Source organism: Gopherus evgoodei, chromosome 10 (genome assembly GCF_007399415.2).
Source record: "Gopherus evgoodei ecotype Sinaloan lineage chromosome 10, rGopEvg1_v1.p, whole genome shotgun sequence".
Classification (NCBI taxonomy): Eukaryota; Metazoa; Chordata; order Testudines; family Testudinidae; genus Gopherus; species Gopherus evgoodei.
Genome location: NC_044331.1, coordinates 29,508,105 through 29,535,223, shown reverse-complemented (window position 1 = coordinate 29,535,223; position 27,119 = coordinate 29,508,105). Strand labels below are relative to the sequence as shown.

General features: G+C 43.3%; 1 protein-coding gene across 1 annotated transcript in view; it reads left to right on the top strand.

The window, feature by feature from the left end:
• Positions 1 to 6,036: 6,036 nt before the first annotated feature.
• THSD4 (thrombospondin type 1 domain containing 4) overlaps positions 6,037 to 27,119 on the top strand; it is a 658,049-nt gene continuing 636,966 nt past the window's right edge. The window contains exon 1 of the mRNA XM_030578300.1: positions 6,037 to 6,235. The gene's annotated coding sequence lies outside the window, so the exon portion shown is untranslated. The remainder of the gene's footprint in view (positions 6,236 to 27,119) is intronic.

Here is a 27,119-nt window from a genome sequence, read left to right as displayed (position 1 = left end):
AAGAGTAGCTGCTCTTTACTCTGGCAGGACATTCTTTTTGGTGTGCCTGGGTGGCTGCTGTGACACTGTAAATCTATACTCATGCACTTAATTTGTGGAGTTACTCTGGAATTACATAATCGTAGCTGAGACCAGAATTTGGATTGTAAAATGAGTGTCCTCTTTCATTCCAATAGGACAACTTAGGTCTTCTGTAACTTTCCATTTATTTATCACAGAAGCTCTTTCTCAAACATGAATATAGGGGTTGGAGGATCAATTCCTTAAACTAGAAAAAAAGAGAAGAGAACTGCACTCATGTAAGTGCACACCCAGTAGAAATTATTGCACCCATGTAATGGGGTGTCCCCAACCTGATGCTATGCTCATGGCTATATTAGTCCCATGGATCCCAGTGGGTGGCTTTATGCTAAATCGCGTGTCCTTTAAGCGTTAAGAACTGTGGGCCACTCCTCAGCTGGTGTACATTTTTATTCCTCGATTGACTTACAGTGACTTACACCTGAGGAAGATAGGGTCCTTTGCTTTACACTGTGAGCCTCAGCACTGTAAGTCAGAGAAAACATGGATTCTGTTTGAGTCTCTACATTCAGTTCTCACTGGATCTCTCTTGCCTTCTGGTTGTCTTGTTCATGCTGGTTTCCGGCCACTGATGAGAGGAAGTGCACACCCAATAGAAATTACTGTTTTTACCCTCCTGTGTTCTCAGTTAAGTCCATTAATGGCTATTAGCCAGGATGGGTAAGGAATGGTGTCCCTAGCCTTTGTTTGTCAGATGATGGAGCTGGATGGCAGGAGAGAGATCACTTGATCATTACCTGTTAGATTCATTCTCTCTGGGGCACCTGGTATTGGCCACTGTTGGCAGACAGGATACTGGGATGGGTGGACCTTTGGTCTGACCCAGTATGACTGTTCTTATGTTCTTTTCCAAATAATTGTCTGTTATTTAAGAGGCAATGTGATGTGATCTCTGGACTGGAAGTCCTGGAATCCACATCTCCTTCCCAGTTCTGCCACTGGCTTACTTTGTGGATTGGGGAAAGTCCCTTATCCTGTCTGTACCTAAGTTTGCTCTTCTGTAGAATGAGGGCAATAATACTTTTCCTTTGACATGAGCTTTGAGACCTCTGGATGTGAAGTGCTAAATACTATTATTCAAGTTTTCAAAGCAACAATTCTGTTAAAACCTATGATTATCAAGTAGTAATACTCAGATGTGGACATGTGAATTTTTGCCACTAATAAAGTGATTGATTAACATAGAGATTAAGAGGAAACCTGTAGAAACTGCATGCTCTGTCCAAGCCTGTGTAGGGTCTAACATTCCACTTGCTCAGTATCTGGCTCTGCATTATAAGGCCATGAAGCAGGTTTCCCAACCTTAACTATAACACTGATCTGTTGGATCCTCCTGCAGATCTAAAATGGGCTTCAATGTTGTTTCCTGCTCTCCAAAAGAATTGGAAATAGATCTATGGCATGTGCTTTGTCTTAAAAGTAGGAAGATCCTATTTCATATGTTAGTGGCTCACAAAGAGTATGGGGATGAGTTATAAGAGACTGAGACAATTTTAAAAGAGGGAAAACTTCAATACAAGAGATTCTTATTTTCACAATCTCATCTCCGTGTGGTGTTTTTTTCTCCTTCCCTACTACTAGAGGGAAAGGACAGGGAGCGGGGTCCCTGGCAGGGCAAGACGCTTCCTGGTGAATAGTAATGGGTACAAAATCTTTTGCTTTCCTGAAAAATCCCCTGCTGTTGTACCATAACATTTCTTGTCACTCCCCCCAGTATTTTTACCTTGGGCAGGAATCTAGTGTGGGATTTTCAAAGGAGCCCTGAAGTCCACTTTCCAGGCTGCTGTGACCAAAGCATTTCAATGAAACCCTACAGACACAGGAAACTTTTCTCTCACTGCAGCAGCTGGCCTAAGAGCTGCCATGTCTTCATGGGCAGGAGTATCTTCCAGCTGTGAAGACAGAAGGACCCTGCGTTATCCTGTGAATTTCAAATGGATTGCAATGTGCCCTTTAAATTAAGCTGGTGGATACTCCTGCCTATGACCTGATAGAAGGGATCTGGCTTGGTCATGATGTGCTGAGTGAATGATCACGTTTTTTGTGTGCCTAGTGTCATTGGTTTCACTGAGGCCTTCCCCAAAGGCATACTGGTTCAAACTTTCATCTATACCTAAGTCACAAGTTGAAGTGTCAAATATTTTCTTTAGGGATTACTGCAGGAGAAATACTTCTAAACTCACTGTCAGTTCTGGCCCTGGAGTGCTTCAGTGAATCCTGTTTTCCTCCTAGCACCCACCCTCTGCTTTTGAAAAGAATGGCGTCTGTTTCGCAGGGTCCTTAGTGTTGTCTATATTTTAGAAACACAAAACCATAATTGGAATGGACTTTTGCCTTTTTCTAAGCTCACTGTATGAGATTATGAAATCTCTGATGAAAGCTTTAGGATTTTATTGGAGCATGATGACAAAGGGACATTCATAGTAATAAACTTGTTGAAAATAAATTCTGCATGTCAGCTAATCTGAAGGACAGATATATAGCTATGGAAACATTGTTCCTCTTCCATTCACCAGCTCAGCAACAAATTTCCTCTTTGGCCGATGGAAAAAGTGATGGCAGAAACTAGGGGTTCTGTTCCCTTCCAGGCTCCTGCTTTAGCACTGGGGGAAGAACTCTCTCCTAAAGAGGAAAGGGAGGTGAATAGTGCAGAGGGAAAGATGAGTTGTGGCCCGAAATGATTTCAGAACAAGGGAGGGGAGGGAAAGAAACAAGAAGAAAAGTAAAATGGTGAGATGGGTGAGTGATTGGATATATGCTCTGTCCTCTGCTTTTTCTGATATTCAGATAACCAATGTTGTGAGTCTGTTATTTGTGACTGTAATTGTGAATGGTGAACTTCAAAACACTGAGCCTTCTTCTGAATGCTATTAACATCTGTTTCGATAGGCATTTTGTTCATCCCACATGCTTCTCAGCATATAAACTGTTGTTGGTTGCACTTCTTTGTCCTGGGCCACTCAAACAATATTGTCCTTCAGCTTGAGTTTTGACAAGATTAGGTGGCCCAGCTTCACATCAGCATTCAATTATAGACTAAATCATTTGTTCTCAACCTCAGGTGTGAGAGTGCTGCAATCAAACTGTGCCAGGGTGGCAAATGCTCTGCAATGAAGTACTCTGCTCTTTAGGAAAAGACTAACAATCCATTCTGACTGTGCAAGACCCAGGAAACAAGCATGGTTCTTGACAAAGAGCAGAACCTGGGTGCTGAGTAGAGAATAGAGTTCACTGAAGCCCTTTGAACAGCATTAAATGAGGCAATTGGCATTCTTTACCCAGGACAGAGCCAGAGTGGATAAACTAGAAGTAATGCAGATCAGAAAAGAGGATCTGTATACTGGCCTGTCTATGTGGGGAAGCTTTTAGAATGTTTGCTCACACTATACCTGGCTCAAGATGCTGTGGGCAGGGTCGAGAGCTAAGCAAGCAAACATTCTGCTAGTTATCTGGTACAGCTTTACCAATCTACTGTAGGGCTGGCCTCAATCTTCCTTTCTATCCCCCCTTTCCCTGAGCTCAAACTTCTAATCAGCTTGAACTGTGAGCTGGTTTAGTAAGGTGCATACTGAAGGTGTCCACTCTAGATACCACCAACCATGCTATACATGTCACCTATGAAGATTCAAAGGTCTCCAGGAGGGAAAGAAAACTGTATGAATCCCCTGACTGCACAGCCTAGCTCTGAGCACTAAATAGCCATCATAGTCCCCCTAAAGTTGCATATGGGAAGTAGGAAGCAATGCAACAGGGAGTCAAAAAAATCTTCAAAGTTTCTGCATTGTTCTTCAAATTTCTCCTTAAAACTCACCTCTCACACTATGGTGCCAACAAAACACTCAAGAGTGCTTAGGTAACCTGAATTGTGCTATGATAGCTGCTTATTATCCCTATTATAAATCTCTCATTACTTTGTGCTCCTTTTCTGTTTGTATCTGCTTATGTCATTTTTGCACTGCTTTGGGGGCTAGGACTGTCCTTTCTTGGTGTGGTGTGTGTACACAATACACAGCACAGTGGGCAACTTATTGGCCCTGCTGGGGCAGTGCTACTATAATACAAACGTTAGATCCTCCACCCCAAAAGTTTTGTAAAGAAAAGTAATCTGTTTTACTTTGATCTAAGTGCAAGTAATAAAATGGCTCCACCTAGCACCAGAATAACAGTGATTAACTTCCTAAGTTGCACCGAGTCTTTCCCTGTGGATATCTTGTTATGATACTGAGATCTCATTATGGGACACTTCATCATAAGGAAATATTGTTAGTAGTAGTACGGGACTGTAGCTAGGTTATAATTTAGGTTCCAATATATTTAATATGGTGTGGAGAGGCAGACAAATACTTAAAATCCATTGTACATGGATTTGAAGTTCAAATAGAACTCTTCCCTGTTTTTGTACTCATTTTGTGTTCCACTTTCCACAGATGTCAGAGCATGAATGTTGACAGCATCAAATTTCAGATTCCCCTGTGTAAATATTGGCAGAAATAAAAAGTTAACTTTTCTTTAGTGAGTATTCATGTTAGAAGTACTTCCCCACTCATCCATCCAGGAAACAGAACAAAGGCTGTGGTTTACCAGCTCAATTCTAAAACCAGGTAACACAACTCTTATTATAAATATTCATTAGTGCAAACTTGCAGTGATCTTTAATGACCAATCTATAAATAAGAAAAACTTAAAAGATTCTTGTAATGAATAAATCAGAAATCTATGGCTATTCCATGATCAGAAAAAGGAGCTAAAATAGTTGAATATATTATTTGTTGGAAATCATTCACTCAATTCTAATAGGGACTTTTTTCTCTTGAAATCTCGCAGGAAGAGAATGGTCTGTAAATGAGATCACAGCCACACACACAAAACACTTTGGAAGACTGTAGCAGCTAACATAATTGCCATGTATAAACTTAAATGGATGACTATATTGCTGGGAGGCAAGTATTCCAGCACTCCATCCCATGAAAGAGAGCTGCTGAGGGCATTACTGACTTGGCACACAGCAAATATGCTCCTTGCAATAAATTAATTGTCTAAGAGCATACATGTGAGTTATTCTGCCTGCTCTAGCCTTCTGAAGTGCCAGAGGACTCTCGCCTGATTACTCTCTTCTGTAATCTCTCAGGGTTGGTTGGCAGGTGTTGGGTGTGGTGTTACCAACCCTTTTCATTTTAAAAGTAGGGTTGGTGCTAGTTACCAAGGGTATGTCAACACAGCTGACATTAAAGCACAGGGAGCCCAGCTACCAGTGCTATAGCACTGTCTACACTGCAACTTTACAGCACTGAAACTTGCACTGCTCAGGGGGATGAAGTAAAGAATTTCTAACTAGGCCTGTGTGTGTGAATGGAATCTCTTATTGTAATCCTGGCTGAGCATTCCCCTTAAACCAGAGGCTGAGACAGGAGGGAACAGAGGAATTGCCATACAGGGTCAGACTTCTGGTCCATCTAGCCCAGTATTTCCCCTGTGAGGGGCTGCCCCAAGCATGTGGTTCCCAGGATTCTAAGCAAGTCCCTTACTACTCAGATTATTGTCGTTTTTCCTCTTTACTCCCACTTCTGCACATAGCAAAACTACTAGGAGCCTGGGATTCACCCTTCCATGGTGCCTGGCTAGCAGAGCTAGAAATCTAGCAGTGTTTTAAAATCACCCTGATCCAGGAGGACAGCACTAGCCCTGCTAGGTGAGAGTCAGGTCCCCTGGATGGAGGCGAGGGGGGAGAGATAACGAGGCGCTGCCTGGCTCTGACTTGCAGTCTGTTAAATGGCCAAGGTTGGTGGTAACTCAGTAGTTTCAGCCTATGCCGAGGCAACGGTAGTGAGCTGAGCTCGAGATGCTGTTCTCCAGAAGAGCCACCGGGTGGCAGCAGGGGCAGCAGCTCGTCAGCCGCTGATTGTGTTTCTCTGCCCATTCAGGCAGCAGGGAAAGGAGCGAGGAAGGGCGCCCGCGAGAGAGGCGCTTTCCCTGCAACCTGGGAACCTGCGTCGGATCCCGCAGGGGTTTCCAGCAGCCGCTGCCTGGCTATGCACTGGGCTCCCCGCTGCTCTCCATGGACTGAGGCTGCTTGGGCACCAGGCTTTGCATCAGCAGCACAGAGGGGTCCTCACCGTGGGGGGACTGGACGTGAACTCCTAGGGACACTGACAAGGTAACCGCTCTGCTTGCTCCAGCAGGTCTCCAGCCCTGCCCCGCTGCCCAGCGCCGCTGCAGGGATCCCCCCACTCCAGCCACGGGAACGGGAGAGGAGAGAGGCAGGTCACTTGGATCGGAGGGTGACCCGGTGCTTTTGATCTGAAGGGCTTTAGCCGGTGCGTACGGGGTGTCATTTCCCTCTTGGTAACCCGCTGAACGTCTCTCTCTGGTGGTGGTTTGAAGGGCTGCTGAGAGCCCCAGGTGCTGAGGCTGGAGTTTGCCTCTGTGGGACACGTTGTATAGTCACAGTTCCGAGGGAAATTGGCCAGTTTTTAGGTCCCACGGGGCGTAAGTGACTATTCAGCACCCCTGTCTCCCAATCTGCATCCGCTCTTCAGTTCCCCTTGATGTCCCCCACGGATGGCACAGAGTCCTGGTCTGCTAGCAGGCTAATGTGATCCTGCCCTGTAGGTTAGTTAATCTCAGATCACGTGGTTTATAGCGTTGAAGGCGTTCTGTCTTGACACATTTCTGATCTCATCTGGGGAGTTCCTGGCCCTTCTTTTATTGTTACTTGATTCTTTTCCTATAAGGAACCATTTCAGAGCTGCTTTCCCCTTCACACTGACTAACCTCGGGGTGGTTATAATCATAGTATGTAAGGAAGAGGGAGCCTCTTCTTGTTTTGGAATTTGTCCCATCTAGATAGCCCAAGAGCTCATTCCAGAGGGTTTTGTACAAGAGGTTAAGGGGAAAAAGTTAGTTATTTTTATGGAGGATGAAGAGCCAGTGACCGTGATCTCTTCAGTTTGGTAATAGACATGTTGGGCCATATCCAGGGGTCCCGCTTGATGCAGTGTGCAAATTGGGAAGGGTGGGTGGGTGTCTTGCAGCTCCCTATTGTACTCCCCTGATGCTGTGCTGTGCCAGGCTGATCCCTGGAAACTGTGCTAGAACAGCCTATGAGTTGCTACAATTTACATGGAGCTGTAGTGGCTCCAGGGGGCTGAAAATTCAGAGCAGGATTGGGGTAGTATAGAAACATCTCAAAATGCCACTTTTCCTCTGGCCGCACTATAATTGACACGTATAAGCTTAAATAATGACTATACTGCTGGGAGACAAGTATTTAGCAGCAAGTACAAGTGGTGTAAGTCACTCCTCCTACATCACCAGAGGAACCTCTTTACACTCCCTGAGTGATCTCCTCTGAGCTGGTAAATTCCCCTTAGAGCCAGATTATGCCAGCAGCATGGAGTAAACTGTACTGTAGAATCTGGCTCACTGTTACCATTGGGATGAGTGTTTCACAAATGACATTGCCATAGTCCTTTTCTCCAGGCCACTTTTTTTTAAAAAAAAGCCCTTAAATTAACATATCCTTTGCTAAAAATATAATTTTTTCCGTTAGTTTGAAGAAGTTTCAGGTCTGACATGGCAGAATTAAATAGTCACTGTGGTGATATTAACTCTCAACAGAAATAGTAGAAATCATCATTGTTTTCTATGCATCCTTCTACTGATAAGAATTTGTTCTTTGGATTGAAGAATAGTATCACTTAATTTTGCTAGTGTCTCAAGCATAGCACAATTACACAATTCTGTGGATGAAAGAAGCCAGTGCTTATTATCTTCCAACATCCCACCAGTCTTGTATGCACAGTGCTCTTGTCCCTGTTTTGTGTTCAGTGACAAGAGAATGCACTGGAAGAGACCAGTGCTTTGCTGAGTTTATTGCTGACCATGGTACCATCAGTGCACTCTTACCCACCTAACTGGTCCATCAGTCCTATGGTACACGTTTCTGCCAACCTGGAGTTCTTCCTGGCACAAGGTCTGGTGATGGATATGATTCCAAGTCTTTTAGATATCATCAAGGATTCAAAATGAAAGCTAAAAATGATGGCATTATCCAGACTTTTGTAATGCTTGACTCTTTTCTTTCTTTCTTTCTTTTTGGGGGGGGGGGAGGAAGGGGAGGTGAGCGGGCTTGTGAAAACTTCAAATATTCTGTTGTAACAATAGAGTTGAAATCCTGATTCTCTAAACTATGCCCTGGGAGTGAGTGTCTTCAGTGAAAAGAAGATATCCTTCAAGGAAAAACTGCCATAAAATAACAAGTATCAGGGGGCTAGAAAGACTAGACAAGCTGTTCTGACTTAAGGCACATATAAGATACCTCAAACCTAAGTATGGTCAGAATACCCAGCACACTTACCTGAGAACCTAATGCTTTAATCTGGCCCCTGAGTCTTGCTAGTTAGGTTTTAGGAACAGATCAAATCCTGCTCTTATTTACACTGACTTAAATCTGGAGTAGTTCCTTTGGCATCAAAATGCTGAATAGTGTTTGCACTAGCTATGTATTGTAGTTTTTTTTTCTCTTTTCCTACTTCACACAACAGGTTTGCTCACAACAGTTGCTTTAGTTGCAGAAAATTAATTAGGGTTACTAGTGTGCAGTGCTGAGTTTTATGATGGGAGTATAAAACATTTTGCGTTAGAGAACATGGATAACTGTGTCTTTTTTTTAAACCTGCTGTCAATTAAAATCAAAAGCTACAATAAAAAAAGAGACATGAACCCTTTGGAAGACTTGGAAGTGGCCCAAGAGAGTAACTCTGGAGATGTTGAAAATAACAGTTTATCTGCTCTCATCATTTTGGGCCCAATCCTCAACCCCATTACACTGGTTTTGTGGTGGTGTAGGCCCTGTGATCCCAGTGGAGCTGGGCAATGGAGTGTGGGTTTAGGCTCTGCATTTAAACAAAAATTCTACCAGAATCCCCTGCATTAAGGGCCTGATGCAAAGTCCACTGAACTCAAGACTACCCAGGGTTTTGGAACAGGCCCTCAGAGAACATTAAATTTGGGTAGGTAAGTGCTTAAAATCAAGTGTGCATGTGCAGCTTTAACAATGGCTTCTGCACTATTGTCATAGGCTTTAATTATGTAAGGCCATCAGTTTTGGCAAATAGAGAAAATGCTGTTCTCATAGGAAGATAATTGTCATATTGGCTGAGACCAGTATTCCATCTAATCAGTATTCTGTCTGACAGTATCTTGTCTGTCACCTTAGATGCATATGTAACATTTTGTAACTTTTCATTCTTTTATATTTCACTCCTGTTATCCTCGTAATGTTCCATTGCATCTTAACAAGCTTGAAAACTTACCTGTGAGAGCGCAAGGCTTTTCATATATGTGTCTGAACAATTTTCTTTTCAAATGACAGCATAGCCTGCCATAAGTGCAAATGAGGCGATGAGTCACTTAACTATGAAGTTAATTTGGCTGTGAATTTAGTGGCTATATATGCCAGCTGATTCCTATAGGCCAGTGGTTCCCAAACTTTCACAACCTGTGAACCCCTTTCAGTAAAATGTCAAATCTCGTGAACCCCCTACTAAAAATGAATATTTCCAGAGATTTTTTCCTTTAACTGAGTATAAATTAAAAGCAGTGATCTTGGAAATATAAAATTTATTTTGATGACATGCTTATTACACATTATTTATTATTATTTATCATTACAGTATTTTTATTCCATTATGAAAATGGCAATACTCTTCCAAGATCTCACTTTTGTAGCTTGTATCACTTTGAATAAGCCTGTTATAAGACAAGACTGTTATGTTTCATCAAGGAGTATCAGATGTGAAACCAGCATGAAGGTATTTACGAAGCCAACTTAAAGAGTTCCTCCTACATAAGCATTCAGGTCTTGAGCAGTCCAGGCAAACAATGCACATTACAACACAGCTTAATTTGTTCTTCATAATTTTAAAAACTATACTAGCTGCCTATTTAATTTAAAAAACAGCAAAAAATATCCACCTCTCTTTCATTTCTTATAAGGAGTCTTGAAGTTTAAATCTCCTCAGTGTGATAGATATCCTTGCTTTGATCTGCTTAGCTCTTGGAAGTCCAGGGGCTCTGGGCTTCTGGCCCCATGGTGCCCGGGGTCCGCGTCCCTAGGGACCAGGGGCGGCTCTAGGGATTTTGCTGCCCCAAGCACGGCAGGCTGCTTCCGGCGGTTTCCCTGCTGAGGGTCTGCTGGTCCCGCGGCTTCGGCGGACCTCTCGCAGGTGTACCTGCAGGTGGTCCGCCGAAGCCACAGGACCAGTGGACCCTCCACAGGGACACCTATGGGAGGTCCACCAAAGCCACAGGACCAGCAGACCCTCCGAAGGCAGGCCACCGAAGGCAGCCTGCCTGCCGCCCTCGTGGTGCTGGCAGAGCGCCCCCTGCGGCTTGCCGCCCCAAGCACGTGCTTGGCGTGCTGGGGCCTGGAGCTGCCCCTGCTAGGGATAGCTCTGTCCACCATTAGGGAATTTTTCCCACAAACCTCAGTCTGGGAACCACTGCTCTAGGCTATATAGTTAGCCTGTCGGATGTTGTGTACAAGCGGTTTATTGTGTATTTCTCATCTGAATGACTTCCCTGGACTGTTTCTCTGGCATGTGAGCCAGCGCATGATGCTGGAAAATGACACTTACTAGGGTGACCAGATAGCAAGTGTGTTGGGATGAGGTGGGGTGGGCGGAATAGGCGAATATATAAGACAAAGTTTCAAGTATCGAGACTGTCCCTATAAAATCAGGGCATCTGCTCATCCTGCACGTATCTGTCCTGAGGTTGTAGAAAAAAATTATGGTGTTATGTTATATTGAGAAATATTATATAATTAAGGCCCTTTAGCTATATCCTCAACTGGTGTAAATCTGTGTGGCTCAGTTTACTCATTTACACCAATGTGTGCGTAGTGGTGTTTTTTAATACTGCCTAAGGCTCTGGCTTTGTATCCTATGCTTTGGCATTTCCTTTTTTTTTTTGTGCCCTTACCCTAGCAACCTAATCATTCTTTTAACCTAGTTGTCTAATAGAACTTCCCTGGTTTGTTTTTTTTCTCAAAAAAAAGAGAGGAGAGAAAAAACAAAGGTAAATAGGAACTTCAGTCTCCAGGACTCCAAAACTCATCTGGCTTGCGATACCTGGCAAAAGGTGGAAATACTTGCCTACACAGCACTGCAATGCCCTGCCCCACCCTGCGTTCCAATCCAAGGCCCATTGCAGGGAATGGAAAGAACTATATTGTTTGAGCCACACAGAACTCTTCTTCAGGGCTGGGAAAGGAACTGTATACTAAACTTGGTAAACAGAGGCCCATTGGTGCCAACGGGCAAAGTGTTCACTGTTCTTTAGAAGCAACTCTTGTCTCAGACCTGACAAACTCACTACACCTGATATTTATCCATGGTATTTATCCATGAAAGGTTGCATGTGAGGGCTCTACTGACAGCTTATCTCTTGTCAACACACATGATTGTTGTGAGATGTGTGTACCAGTAATATTTTAGGAATAATTTAACTCTATTGAAAAATTATGCCCTTATGGTCTTGAAGTGAAAGTGATGTCATAAGCCAATCGTATGTGTCTGTGACAGCCCATTCAAGTGGGAGGGAGTTGTCACCCCTCCCCAACTAGCCGATTTTCCACTATCACAAAAACAAAGAAAGGTCAATGGAAAACCATCAAAGATGTACTATCAACATTAAAACCACTTGGAGGTAAAAAGGAGCATTATACTAGACAGGGGATCATCCTGTCTGTGAATAAGGACAAAAAACAGATTGTGTATCATAGGGTAGAGACAGATGCTCTGCATCCATTCACTGAGGAGACATCTTGTTGAGTGGTATGTTTCATGAAAGATTAAGTCCTGGTTCCTGGGGGGGCCAGCCAGCTCTCCGACAGACTGAACTCGGGGGGGCGGGTGGGAGGAAAACCTACTTTATTACATAGGAAATAAGTGTAGGCCCTAGTTTTACATTTTATGATTTTTGTTTTGTATTGTAACCATCTATTTCTATTAGTTACTCGTTTCTAGTGGAACCTCTATTATTTCTTAAATAAACCTTCTTATGTTTTGTTATGAGTATGTGTAAGTGCTGTGTGTACTGCAGGGGCAGTGATTTAAGGTTAAACTGGAGTACATGGCTCCTTTGGGAGCAGAGGATCTGAGATTTCTGAGTAGCAGCCAGTGTTGGGCTGGAGATCACAGGGGATTGATTCAAGGGGATTGGGGTGCACTTCTTGTTAACCTGCAAGGCAAAGACAGGACTGACATAGCCCGGACGACCGTGCTTGCGTGGCTGAGTGGCTGGCAGTGTTAGGGAGCTGACACCCAGGCACCAAAGGCAAGACTCTCCCTCGCTAAAGACAAGGGGCAACAAGGTGACTTACAGTCCTGGGTCTCCTGAGAACCATCACAGTTCCTCTTCCAATTTTGACTGACATTGGCAATCCAGTGGTTAATGCACTTGCCCTTGCACTCCCTCTGCCCAGCATTGGGCTCCAAAGCTGCCAACAGAAAACCAAGACGATTTTGGCTTTTGGGACCCTGTGAATTTAAGGCTGGAAAGGCACCCACTTCTACACTGGCTTCTATAGCTGCAGAATTGTGGCATTCTTGGAGCTCTGGTCAGTATTAATAAGCTTGGCAGTGATTGCCATTAAACCATCAACACTTGCCAACCTCTACCACGTAGTGGCAGCTGGAGATACCAAGTAGTGGTAACTGCTGGCAAGCGTTTGACTTCTTAATGGCAAGCGTTGTACTTGAGATGTTACAGTGCAGTGCAAACGGGGCATGAATGATCATTGTAAATAGGCAATATTGGCTGGATGCTTGGCTTGGGCTTTTACTTTTCAACACTGTCACTGACTTGCTCTGTGCCCTTGATCAAGTCATGTAGCCTCTTTCTCTGTTCCCCATATTGGATATTAATATTCCAAATATTAATATTCCAGAGGGATATTAATATTTACTGGCTAATGCTTTAATGTATTCACATGAGAAGTATATTAGGCATCAAAACTATAATGCAAATTCTTTTAATGTATAAATAAATCACATGATACAGTGTGTGTCCTTTGGATTTATTAATGTCTTTTTTTGAAATTGCAGCTTTAGCACTTGCCTTTTGGCTATTTGACATGAGCCTGGCAGTTCTGTGCTGCTACCTTTTGGCATCCCATTCCTGTATTTATCTTGGATATTCTGTTAACAGGAAGATTCCATACCCCTTATGTGGAAAGTCAGGTTTTAAAAAAATTACTTCTGTAAATTCTTAGTGGCTCCCACAGACACAGAGAAAACAATCTATTTTCTGTAAGGGCCTGATCCAAAGCCCATTGAAGTCAATGGAAAAGCTCCCATTGACTTGAATGGCTTTTGGATCAAGCCCTAAATGCATGATGTAGGAAAGGAAACGGTAACAATGAAAAGGAACAGTGCTTGGTTTGTGGCATTCATTTTTGTGTTTTACAGATTTGTTTTTAACTTAACAATCCCCACGTTTTACAAAAGTCATTGTTCAGACTTTATTAATTTTTCACCCAAATTTGGACCACTCATGTATTGAATTTTCTTAATACAATCAATATTTTCATATATTAGGTAGATGTATTTATGTTAATAAATTAGTCTAAGTATTAATGCAAGGCTGCCTGTTAAAGTAAGGCAACATAGCGGAAGATACACGTGTGTGCATATGTGTATGTTCTGTTAATGTGCACTCCATGAAAAAAAAAACAGCATTAAATTGCTTTTACTTAAATACTTTTTTACTTTCAATACTTTCATTTTTCCCTATTTGTTGCTTTTTTCTGTCTCCCTGTCCCCCTAAAACTGAAGTTATTTTTTCACTGATTTTTCTAATTTTTTTTTATTTTTGTTATAAACACAAATTCATGGGAAACTTCTTAAACAAAATAGAAACTGAAAATGAAGGGTCTTCTACACAGTGTATCAGAACTTCAAACACTCCTCTACAGATTGTCAGCCTGTGGGTGTCCTTACCCAGGCATGGAAGGTAGTAATTACACTTGTGTCCTCTTTCTGCTAGCACATGGGGTACTTCTGTTTTGCTGGAAAAGTAACTGTCAGAGCCAAATTAAAAACACACTTTGTGATTACTAATCGGGTGATACAAACTGGTGGAATGACTTGATAGAACAAAGAGATGTAGACAACAAAGTCATGTTCTCCTTCAGCATTAGGGCTGGATTCTCCGATGGCATAAATCTCTGGAGCTCCCTTTAGTATTTACAGCATGAAAACAATAATAATAAAAAAAATATGATCAGAAAGTAAATGGACAAACTCCCCACCTTGGCGATGAGCTGTGTCTAAGAAGACTTGGGTTTGGAGTTCTCCTGACTCAAAGGTATTCAACCCTCTTGTTACCCCAGCACAAGGGACTATCTGTGCAATGGGAGAGGTGTTAACCCCTTGTTTGCCACAACTGGGTAGTGCCCCTGCATCTTATGTGCTAGTTTTAAGGAGCAAACTGTTCTGTTTACACTTATTTATAGAGAGAAATGTATGTGTGCTAGTGAGACAGAAAGCAAGTCTCTATGTGGTTTGTTTGGAGAAACGGCCAAGTCTTAAATCTCTCAAAATAAAGGTTTCTAGTGAGATTACAGATGTTGCCATATAGACACTTCTGAGGCCCTGCTCTCCTATTGCTTCACTACTAATTTATTACTGTGCAGTACTGCCAACGCCATGCATAAAAAGTCATGTTAGTCGCCTCAGATCTTGAGATTTTAAATAATACATTTTGCTTTATAGTTTTTTGAGCCCTTAGGGTTGTTGTTGATCAAACTCTCTAACCCTCATAGCTTCAGAGAAAACTTACTCCTGTAATGAAAGCTGGGATGGTGATGTCATCCAGGGCTCCAGGAGGTGGTTCTTCCAGAAAATCTCTAAATATTGCTATACTTGTGATTAAACTCTTGAGAGCTGGCAGTTCTGGGAGAAATTCGTCCCTATGCAAGAGCTTAACCAGAGAACAAGCTTTACAATTGTCCTTTGCGTAGAGGTGAATTTTGCCCTGCAATAAGAGTAGAAAGGAATTGCAGCCTTCTGAGATTCCCCCCCCCCCGCTCTCTCTTTTTAATAAAGATGTTAATCGTGTATAACTCCATGTAACCCATGGGGCTCTGTAACTGGACAGTGTAATGCTATTTTGTAAGGTGCTGGATTTTCTACTGCTCCTTGGTTTAGTTCACTTTCTGATTTTGTTCAGTTCTTCACATGATTCCTGGACTTCTAAAAACCCTGCTGTTAATAAGACATGGCTGCTATTAAATCTGATTGTACATATTATAATACTGAATGGTTAAACTTCTGCACTTGCTGACCTCTCCTTTGCTGTGGAACCCACATCTGGGGATCACTTTAACAGCAGAGGACAAAGAACAAAGTTCAGCAGAGAAATCTGGGTGAATGGGACCTCGATGAAGAGAAAAGAGCTTTAGGGAAATACAAGTTGCACGGTAGCTCACCATCCTCCAATATTCCTCTGTCCTAAATGGATGTATTCCTGGCTCCCACTGCCAGAGGTTTGGGAAGGGAAGGGGTCAATGTAGCTGTTTTAAAAAGCTTTTCTTCGTGATGACTACTGGTTGATGAACACTCCATGCACTCCCTTCAGCATGCCAGCTGACATCAACCCCTCACTCTGCTGCATCCATGCAGATGCAGGGCTATGGTAGTGTTCTCTCTTACAGGGGAAAACTTCAGCTAGGTACCCTAATATTTACGATTCTTACTCAGGCAACACTCCCACTGACTGCATTTGGACTAGTGTAAGCTTAAGATCACTTACAAGCATAAGGATTTCAGTATTGGGTCTAGAATAGCTAAATAGTTAACTAAGACTGTATTTAAAAATTTATGGCATAGTGTGAGGTCAGCAATTCTGTGGGGTCTTATTTTTAAAAAAAAAAAAGACATCTAAAATTGTCTTAAAAATCCTTTAAAATCCATATGAGCACCTGTTCCAGTATCTCGCACGGTAACTGTCTCTCCCATCAATGCCTGATGTTCAACTCATGCTGAATTATTACCTGAGCAGTGCCCAGGAGGTTGGATACTCACAGAGTAAGGTGCTACTTAGCATGAATAGGAGTATTGCAATCTAGCCCTTCTTGAATTGAAGTTTGCTAAGGACCAGATTCCACTCCCTTGTACTTGTGCTGAGTAATAGCTACCTTGTTGAGCAGTCCCATTAATTATCTTAGTGGCAGAATCTGCCTCTGAATATTAATTTTTTTTGTATGAAAACCAATGAGAATTTATTTGAAGATAACTCTGAAACTTTCTGATTTCCAGTTCTTTCTCATGGCAATGCCCATTGCGTCAGTTCTATTTTTTTTTGAAGTTGCCAAGGTGGTGGTCATATACATCAATTGTATTTTTATTTAGGTATTGTTTTGTCTATAAGATATACAGTGTGATTGTTTTTTTTTTCCTTATCTTTAATCTGCCTATTTGGTTGGCTAAGAGAAATCAGGTGTCCAGTCCCACGCCAAGTAATTATAATAAAATGACATTCCATAAGCTGCCCAAAAGTCAGGATATCCTACAGGATGGACTCAATTATTGAATCTGGCAGCAGTGAAAACTGTATCTAATACTTCTCTAGTCCCATGGAATAGTGCACTGGATAAATGAACGTGGAACAGCGGGTAAACCTGTTTGCTGTGACCCCTTTGGGTCTATACATGGAATTTAAACATTCAGCTAGAGCTCCAAGGGGATTATGACTTAAAAGAAAAAAGGAAATTAACTATTAACTCTTAGGTCACTAGTACTGTTCAGGTTTGGCAGCCAAAGAAATACTGTGCCAAAGAAATACTGTGCTTTTTTTTTCTAGACCTGGATGAATGTCAGTATTGATCGTGTAGTAATACCTGACCATTAAAATGCAATTTCCTTTACTCCTTAATGTTACTATTATTGCTTTTAACTGTTAATCCATGTTGCTCAGCAAAAGTTAATTTTTATTATTCTTTGCTAGCCTACAGGTTAGGGGTTCAATCCAGTGAGGTGCTGAGCACTCTTATTGGGGTCAGGGGGTTGGGAGCACTCAGCACCATGCAGGGGAGATCTAGACTGTTGTAGGCTCAGGCCTTGGTTTATTACAGTGGTGCTGACAACGCTGCTCTAGTTAATTATCTCTAACCATCATCATTGCCAAGCTTATATCCTGTCCTCAGATCTGCTGTTGGCTGATGCTTAGCACAGCAGTGCTCTGCATGGGAGCACAGTTTGAGTCTGTGTTTTAACATAATTTGAAAAAAATCCATTTGGCAGTTTTGAATGATTGAGGTATGGAAAAAAATCTTAGAAAGTTGTGTGATGCTACTTCTGTACTCAGGGTCTGAGATTGGTTTAACTTCTTTTGAATATTTACCTGTGACTAAGAGTTTAAAACAAAAACATGATTTCAAAAGACTTTTCAGAAACCAGGACTTACAATAAATGTTCAGTAGTTTTTGTTTCTCCTAATGGAGATTTCACAAAGATGGGTTTTAGATACGCAAGTTTACTGTGCATGTGCAGCACCTGTATTGATCCAGTAGATCTTTAACAGTTCCCAAAGAGCCATTAAAATTAAGGGGGTCGTTGATCCACAAACTAAGTTTCCTTAAGCACATTGGTTATGCTGGTTCTGGCAGTGTTTCACATTTCTGCTTTCACATGCCCCTTTTCCCAAACTGCTATTGCATGGGTTAAGATGAAAGCTCCTGTGTCACTGGTATTATGACCCGCTTTCTTCTGACTTTTCTTAAATGAGTATACACAGTTATCAACAAACTCTGTAAATGAGCTTCAGTAAGCGAGGTGGCAGGAAAAGTACCCCAAAAATTTTCACCTTTGATACTGGGTGCCTCAGTGTGGTGGGAGTGGCAAATTTCAGATCTTAAAAAAATCTGACAGTCCTGCAAGTTTGGGTCAAACACAAAAATCAACTTGGACCCCTCAGTTCTCCTTTTAAGGTACAATAAATCCTGAAACTAAACCAGCATTTCTAATTATCCACAATGCAGTAGCCTCCACCACTACACATAATTTAGGGCCTTTTGCAGAACTCCATACTCGTGCAAAACTGCCAGGGATTTCAATAACTTTTCTTAAGTATTGTGTGAGAGGTTCTGAATAGGGCCCTGGATTGTGTCAGGTGAAAAAGAGGTCAGTTGTTGGCAGATGTTGAACTAGTTTGTGCTCAAGGGCAAATTATTACAGAGCAGTGACCCTCACCTGCCATCAGTTGAAACTGCAGGCAAAATACTCATCTGTATACAACTGAAAAAAGGGGATTCTCAATTTATTAAATGAGGAACTTCTTGAATTTGCAAGAAAGGGAACAGCAAAACTCAGCCCCAGTGCAAAGCCCTGGTTAAGGCAAGCATGAGACTTTCCACTGTGCTGGAAAAGAAAGATGAACATAAGAAAGGGCCATCTCTCCAGTTTGTAATTCCTCAAGAACAGTCGTGCATCCATTGTGCAATTTTTCTTTTCAGTGGCCCATCGTGTCTAAAGTTGGACACCCACCACGCTGAGGCATCCAGTATCAAAGTATGTATGTCTGCCATGGATGATATGCTTTACCTCCCTTTTAAAAGAAAGGAGGGGCAAATTTCAGATTTTCAAATCTACATGAGGTGTCCAAGTTGATTTTCAGGACTGTCAGATTTTTATTATATATATATATATATAGAGAGAGAGAGAGAGAGAGAGAGAGAGAGAGAGAGAGAGAGAGAGAGAGACTAATACTTCATTAAATATGATAATTCTATGGCCTGGGTTATAATTGAGTGCAGATTAGATGATTTAATGATCTCTTCTGGCCTCAAAATCGGTGAATACAGTAATAACCTTTATACTAGTCCTCAGTTTGTTAAAATATTTTTAAAATTCACATAGGAATGCATGCTCCAGAGACACTACATAATATTTTCCCTCCCTTTACGAGAGACATTTTTTAACATAAATAGATGATGTCCATTTAAATTGCACTTAATATCACAAATCTCTTGAGTTTAATAATACATCTTGTCTCAATGGCAAGTCATCAATTTTACCAGAACATATGGTGAAGTCCCTGTTATCTGAACTGATCTTAAGTTACCTCTGTACGTTTTTGTAATTTCAGCATGTGAAAATGCTGGTGTAATCCTGTATTTTGGATTTATATTCTTTTACAGTCACTAGCACTTAAATTAGTGAACTAAGCAGCTTTGCCCAGTGATAATGTAAGAAGGAAGGAGAATCCAGATTTAAGCTACATATTTTTATTGAAGGTTGAATGAAATAAGCTAAGACTTTTTAATTTTTGTTTCTGTTCCACACATGGAACTGCTAAATTTAGTGAGGAGCAGCATTTCGTTCCCCAAAGAAACTAACTTTTTGTAATTAGTGAATTGAGTGCTTATAAAAGATACTCCATTACTAGCACAGAAGGATAAGGTTCTGATCAAGACTTGTTGAAGTCAATTGACTTTGGATGAGGCCTTAAGAATCTCTCTCTCTTCAACAGTTAGAACAGGGGTCGACAAGCTTTCAGAAGTGGTGTGCAGGTCTTCATTTATACACTCCAATTTAAGGTTTCATGTGCTGGAAATACATTTTAACATTTTTAGAAGGCCTCTTTTTATGTCTTTAATATATAACTAAACTGTTGTATGTAAAGTAAATAAGGATTTTAAAATGTTTAAGAAGCTTCATTTAAAATTAAATTTAAGATAAAGAGGCCCCCGACTGATGGCCAGGACCCAGGCAGTGGGAGTGCCACTGAAAATAGCTCGTGTGCCGCCTTTGGCACTTGTGCCATAGGTTGCCTACCCCTGAGTTAGAACATAGGCATGTATGCAGTGTAGCTGTAGCCATGTCAGTTCCAGGATATTAAAGAGACAAGGTGGGTGAGATAATATCTGTTATTGCACCAACTTCTGTTGGTCGGAGAGACAAGCTGTGTGTGACTCAAAAGATTTTCTTCAGGTCCTGTCTCACCAACAGAAGTTGGTCCAATAAAAGCGATTACTTCACCTGTTACGTCACCTGTTACTTCACCTGTCTTGTCTCTCCAGTAACATAGGCATGGCAGTTCTACTATTCAGGACAGTGCTGTTAAGCCTGTAGCATCAGGGCCCCACAAGGCTTGGTGTAATATTTACTGATTATGTTGTAGTGCAAGATGATGCTGAAGAGAGGCAACCTCGTGCTGACAGAAAGATGTGTGGGGATAATAACTTGGAGGATCAGAATGTTTCCCATTTTTATTGGGCCCATGACCAAAGCTCACTTTGGGTTTCCCCTGTCTGTTATCGGAAACTTCCATCAGCCTAAATCTCTTCACAAGCACATCCAGTAGTTCTGGACACATTGCTTATTATTTTCCCTCGTCAGCCTACTCTGCCCATGCAATTTATGCAGCATATGAGTTTGTAGTGTATAGACTGCATCTTGGCTTTGCAGATGAGGGTTCCAATTGAGTGATCCCGGGTTGGTTTGAATTGACCATGCTGCTATTTAGCCAATTCTAAGGTTCCAACTTTGGATATACCGCCAGGCAAACTCCCTCTGAAGTCAAGGGAAATTTACTTATAGAGTTAGGGAGAATCTCAGGACTAAAATCTGATCTGGAAAGGACAACAACTGGGGCTTAAAGTGCAGTTTAGGCTTCATGGCCCATTCATTTCTTAGCTTCTTTATTGAGACTACCAATAAGGGTACCAATTAGGGTGACCACACAGCGAGTGTGAAAAATTGGGATGGGAGTGGTGGGTAATAGGCACCTATATAAGAAAAAGCCCCAAATATCGGGACATCTGGTCACTCTAGTGCCAATGTTTGGTGGTGGGTTTGTGATGTGACTGTTTTGTCCACTATTCCAGCTAAGACCATCAACTCATTTTCCTCAGGGTCCTGGACAGCAGCTTCAGACAACCTCTTTCCAAAGAGGGAGACTTTAATATTCAGCTTGTAAAACTTTTTAGCCCTGATGACTGATAACTTGAGAGTCTCAACACAAGGTTATCTATATTTTTGTGTCTGAGCCCCCACAGGATTGTAACACTCAGTGTAGTTTACATTTAAAATGATAGGAACATTGAGCGCACAAAGCACAGCAGTGAACCAAAATCTGGATGTGTTTAAAATCTTTTCCCAGACACTAACAGGATAGGAATAAACAGTGTGAGCCTTCACATCTGATGAGATCACATCTTGGTTGTAAAGGTCAGAATGCAGGTATAAGCCAGGGATGAATGGTACCAGGAGCAGCTCTTCTGTTTCAAACCTGCACCAGAATGAGAACTATGCACTGAAAATGTCCACAGATATCACTCCAGGCTTACATTGGTGCAACTGAGAACACAGTTTGGCCCTCTCTTTGCAGATGTGCAAATTCTGTGCCTTAAATATATCCCAGGCTGCCTTAAATACCATACTGTCTCTTCCTTTCTCTTTTTTAGGCCATGGCTACACTGGAGAGTTGCAGCGCTGGTGATGGGGTTACAGCGCTGCAACTCACTTTGTGTCCACACTTGCAAAGCACGGCCAGCGCTGCAACTCCCTGGTTGCAGTGCTGGCTGTACACCTGGTCTTCCTGGGGTGTAGCGATTCCAGCGCTGGTGATGCCGCACTGGTCATCAAGTGTAGACACCAAAAGCGCTTTTATTGGCCTCCAGGGTATTAGGAGGTATCCCAGCATACCTTTTCAGCCACTCTGCTCATCGTTTCACACTCCACTGCCCTGGGCTCAGGTGACCCGCCCTTTAAATGCCCCGGGAATTTTAAAAATCCCCTTCCTGTTTGCTCAGCCAGGTGTGGAGTGCAATCAATCAATCAATCAACCAGTGACCATGCCTCCACACCCCAAACGAGCCCCAGCATGGAACACTTCCGAGCTGCAGGACCTCATCAGTGTTTGGGGTGAGGAAGCTGTGCAATCACAGCTGCGCTCCAGCCGTAGAAATTATGATACCTATGGGCAGATATCAAAGTCCTTGCTGCTAAGGGGCCATGAACGGGACACGTTGCAGTGCAGGGTAAAAGTAAAGGAGCTGCAGAGTGCCTATTGCAAAGCCCGTGAGGGAAACCACCGCTCAGGAGCTGCCCCCACAACCTGCCGTTTTTACAAGGAGCTGGATACTATACTTGAGTGTGACCCCACTGCCAATCCGAGGAGCACGATGGAGAGTTCACAGCAGGGAGAAGTGGGGGAGGGTGTAGAGGAAGCGGAGAGTGAGGCTACTGGGGTGGAGGGAGACACCCTGGAGTCCCAAGAGGCATGCAGCCAGGAGCTCTTCTCAAGCCAGGAGGAGGCTAGCCAGTCGCAGCAGCTGGAACTTGTTGGTGAAGAGGAAGCAGAGGAGCGTGTTCCCGGTAAGCAGATTTTATTTTTAGGATGGAAATGTTTTGTGAGAGGAAGGTGGGGGTTATGGCTGCCTGCATGCATGCCTAAATGTGGAATAGCCAATTGATTTGGTCTATCACGTCTCTGTAATCGGCCTTGGTAATCTCTTCAAAAGTTGCAGCCAGAGCGTGGGCAATGTGCTTGCACCAGTTTATAGGGAGAGCCACCTTGTCCCGGTCAGGCTAACTCATCCGCGCCACTGTGCCGCGAGGGGTGCGGGGACCATTGCTGCACACAGGCAAGCTGCATAGGGGCCAGGGCGGAATCCACATTGCTGTAGAAGACCCGCCCTCTCTTCCCAGGTAACACGCAGCAGTGAAATATCTGGCAGTAGAAAATCCTGTTGAAAATGTAGTGATGATTGTTCAGTGCAGGTCCCCAACTGTCTGCCCTCTGCTTTCCTCACTGCAGGTCCCCAACTGTCTGCCCTCTGCTTTCCCCACTGCAGGTCCCCAACTATCTGCCCTCTGCTTTCCCCAGTGCACAGAAACCGCAGCCCTCAGGCAGTTCCCCTTCCCAGGTGAGGTCGCGGCAGAAACACTCACCCCTTGCTCGCCATGCCTTCACTGCCGTGGCCTCTCTGTGCTATGTTAGGTATGTGGGAATGATGCTACAAAAAGTCTACAAACTCCTTCACTGTGATAATAAACAATGTAGCCTCTGTATTAAATGTTTCTATTTATGTTTTTTTAAGTGTCCTTGAATAATCCAGCCCTATCCCGCCTGCGCGAAGACTACAGAACTTGAGGAAAAATCCTAGAAAATCAAAAGAAGATTTGATCAAAGCAGTTATGAATCAGTACGCCAGAGACAGTAAGAGGCTGCAGGACTGGAGAGACAAAATGCATGAGTGGAGGCAAACACAGAGCAGGAGAAAGGAATTGGCTACCAAGAAAAGCACAAAGCAGCTGATAAGCCTCCTGGCTCGACAAACTGACTGTATGCAGTCTCTCGTAGCCATGCAGGCAGATCAGTACCGTGGTAACCCCCACCCCTCCCAAAGCTCTCTCCCTTGTTCCCAGTGTTTTCACAAAACACCTTTCTCCAGCAGCCTGGTTCTTACCACCACCAGCTGCCCCCAACACCTGTACGTTCACCTACCAGCCCTGAGAACTACAACCCTTACCCTGTGCACTCAACCCCCATCACAATGCAGCATATTAATCCTGAAGTGCAGCAGGCATTGAACAGCAATCCAAACAGGACATATTCAAACCTCTGAATGTACAGTCCACCACCCTACTCCCCTGCCCTTTTAGGTATTGTATTTTGAATAAACGATTTCCTGGCTTTTAAAACATTTTTTATTATTGCAGAAAGTGAGAAATACCGTACCCCAAGGGAAAAACGGGCACAGCAAAGGCACCAAACATTACTGTTGGCTTTCAGCCTCAAATTGCTGCCTTAAGGCATCCCTAATCTTTGAAGCCCTTTGCTGGGCCTCTCTAGTAGCCCTGCTCTCTGGCTGTGCAAATTCAGCCTCTAGGCGTCGAACCTCGGAGGTCCATTCCTCACTGAATCTTTCACCCTTCCCTTCACAAATATTATGGAGGGTACAGCACGCGGATATAACAGCGGAGTTGCTGCTTTCCCCCAAATCTAGCTTCCCGTAGAGACACCTCCAGCGCGCTTTTAAACGGCCAAAAGCACACTCCACAGTCATTCTGCACCGGTTCAGCCTGTAGTTGAACCGGTCCTTGCTCCTGTCAAGCTTCCCTGTATATGGTTTCATGAGCCATGGCATTAAGAGGTAAGCGGGGTCTCCAAGGATCACAATGGGCATTTCAACATCCCCTACTGTGATCTTGCGGTCTGGGAAAAAAGTCCCGGCCATCAGCTTCCTGAACAGGGCACTGTTCCGAAAGATGCATGCATCATGCACCTTTCCAGGCCATCCTGAGTAAATGTCAGTGAAACGCCCATGGTGATCCACAAGCGCTTGGAGAACCACAGAGAAATACCCCTTGCGATTAATGTACTCGGATGCCAGGTGGGGTGGTGCCAGAATAGGAATATGCGTCCCATCTATTGCCCCTCCACAGTTAGGGAAACCCATTTGTGCAAAGCCATCCACAATGTCCTGCATGTTCCCCAGAGTCATGGTTCTTCTTAGCAGGGTGCGATTAATGGCCGTGCAAACTTGCATCAACACTATTCCAACAGTCGACTTTCCCATTCCAAACTGGTTCGCCACCGATCGGTAGCTGTCTGGAGTTCCCAGCTTCCAGATTGCAATAGCCACCCGCTTCTCCACTGGCAGGGCAGCTCTCAATCTCGTGTCCCTGCGCCGCAGGGTAGGGGCAAGCTCAGCACACAGTCCCATGAAAGTGGCTTTTCTCATCTGAAAGTTCTGCAGCCACTGCTCGTCATCCCAGGCTTGCAGGACGATGTGATCCCACCACTCAGTGCTGGTTTCCCGAGCCCAAAGGCGGCATTCCACGGTGTTGAGCACGTCCGTTACTGCCACAAGCAATTTAGTGTCTTGCGTGTCAGGTGAATCAATATCATCGTCTGACTCCTCACTGTCACTTTGCAGCTGAAGGAATAGCTCCACTGCCATGCGTGATGTGCTGGCAACATTCATCAGCAAGGTCCTCAGCAGCTCGGGCTCCATTTGTAACAGAAATCGCGCTGCAGACTCACAATGGCGCCAAACTGCTTGGAATGTGTAGCAAAGCACCACGGGGCGTTGGAACAGGAAGCGGAAAGACCCGCACCCTTCCGTCCCCTTCCCACAAGCCACAGCGCCAAAATGGGATGAGGTGCTCTGTGGAATGGCTGCCCACAATGCACCACTCCCAACAGCGCTGCAGATGCTGCAAATGTGGCCACACTGCAGCGCTGGTAGCTGTCAGTGTGGCCACACTGCAGCGCTGGCCCTACACAGCTGTACGAACACAGCTGTAACGCCCAGCGCTGCACAAATGTAAGTGTAGCCATACCCTTAGCCAGTAATGAGCATGTTATCTTGTTCTGCCATCCTTGTTATTTAGTGCTGCCAGGGAATTTAACCTTTCTTTTCTCGTCCTGTTTCAACTTGCTCACTTTAACAGTGAGGGGCAGAGGTGCAAATATAGGTTTCTTGAGGATTAAATAGCCGCTTTCTGGGTGATAGAGGGTCAGCAAAGTAGTTCTGACACATGCTGCTGCTATATTGATTTCCTAAATACTTTCCTGTTGATTCAGAGGAGAGACTTTTTTGTAAGACTGGTGAACTCAGGCCTGCCAGACTTTGTATTTCCATGGATAAAGATATTCAGTGTCTATTTTGTCATGTTGGGAGTGTTGGCCTGAGGCTTGTTATGGAGCAGAAGCTACTTATATAAATAAAACTCTATGGAGCAGTCTTCAAATAGGTATTCTTGATTGCACTCACATTATTTGTTGGCATGTAGTCAACCTGCCAGATGCACATGCAATTTGACATCACAAGCATTCAGTAGACTTTTTGTCACTCATGCAGGTGGCTCTGAGATCCATTTAGCCCTTCATTTTCCTCTTCTGATACTTCTGACAATTTTGCAATAGATTATTTGGTTTCACAGTGTTCTTCAGACCTCTAATTAGATCCATTATCATTCTGTAGGAACATAAAAGAAAGTCATAAATCTTCAAAATATTTTTGTTGTAATTTTGTTGCAGTATATGGGGAGTCTGATCAGACAACTTTTTAAAGAGGAAGAATTTGGAAACTCATCAAGCATACTGACTTGTTAAACTACTTCTTCATTAATTAATTAACTTTAGCAATATTCTGCAACAAGTCTGTTTGTTTCAAAATGCCATGTTCAAGCTCTAAAATGCCAGGAAATGTGAATAAACTATGCCACTGGCTGCTATTCTGTCCACGATCCTGAGTTTGTTCCATATCTTTATACTGGGACATTTTTGTTAAAAATGAAAAGCAATACACATCACTCATTACTAGGTAATTTGAATTTTTTTAGGAGCAGACTTGTAGCTGCATTTCAATCAGAATTGACATACTTAAGATTTATCTGACTACCATAGTAATGCAGTATTAGATGACCTGAAGTTAACACAGATTTCATGTGCCATTTATCATCTCTTCAATGGTACCTAAAGTCTACCCCAGATGGGTGCACAAGAAGCTTCGACTTTCTCTCCTGCACAGAGGCTTTTCATGACTCCAGGATGCTCTCTCATGCTACTCTTCAAAGGGTGTGGCAGGATCTGTTCTGGCACAAGCAGCTCTGCCCCTCTGATGGTGCTGTGCCTGTGTTGGGCACAGTATCTGTGAGCACTCCTACTGAGGTAGTGGACTTCTGCTTGACCCCCAGTATAGAACTGTGGCTTAAAGCCACAACTTGTCCTTCTAATGGCATTTGAGTTACAAGAGTGTCCGAGCAGTGCTAGTTTGGTTCAAGTGGGGCTTGATTTAGATGGGATTTGGTGGGGCAATTTGGTTCTTGCTGCCAAAATAAAGCCACTGACTTTCTTAACTGAAGGGAGAGGACTGAAGGGGAGAGGCATTCCCCTTATTTAATATTTACCACTTGAACCCCAGTCACAGTTTCTGGACATTGGTTAGTGCAAAATGTACATCAATAACTACTAGCTGTTAATGTCACTCTTCCTCCCCTTGCCACTTATGGCAGTACTGA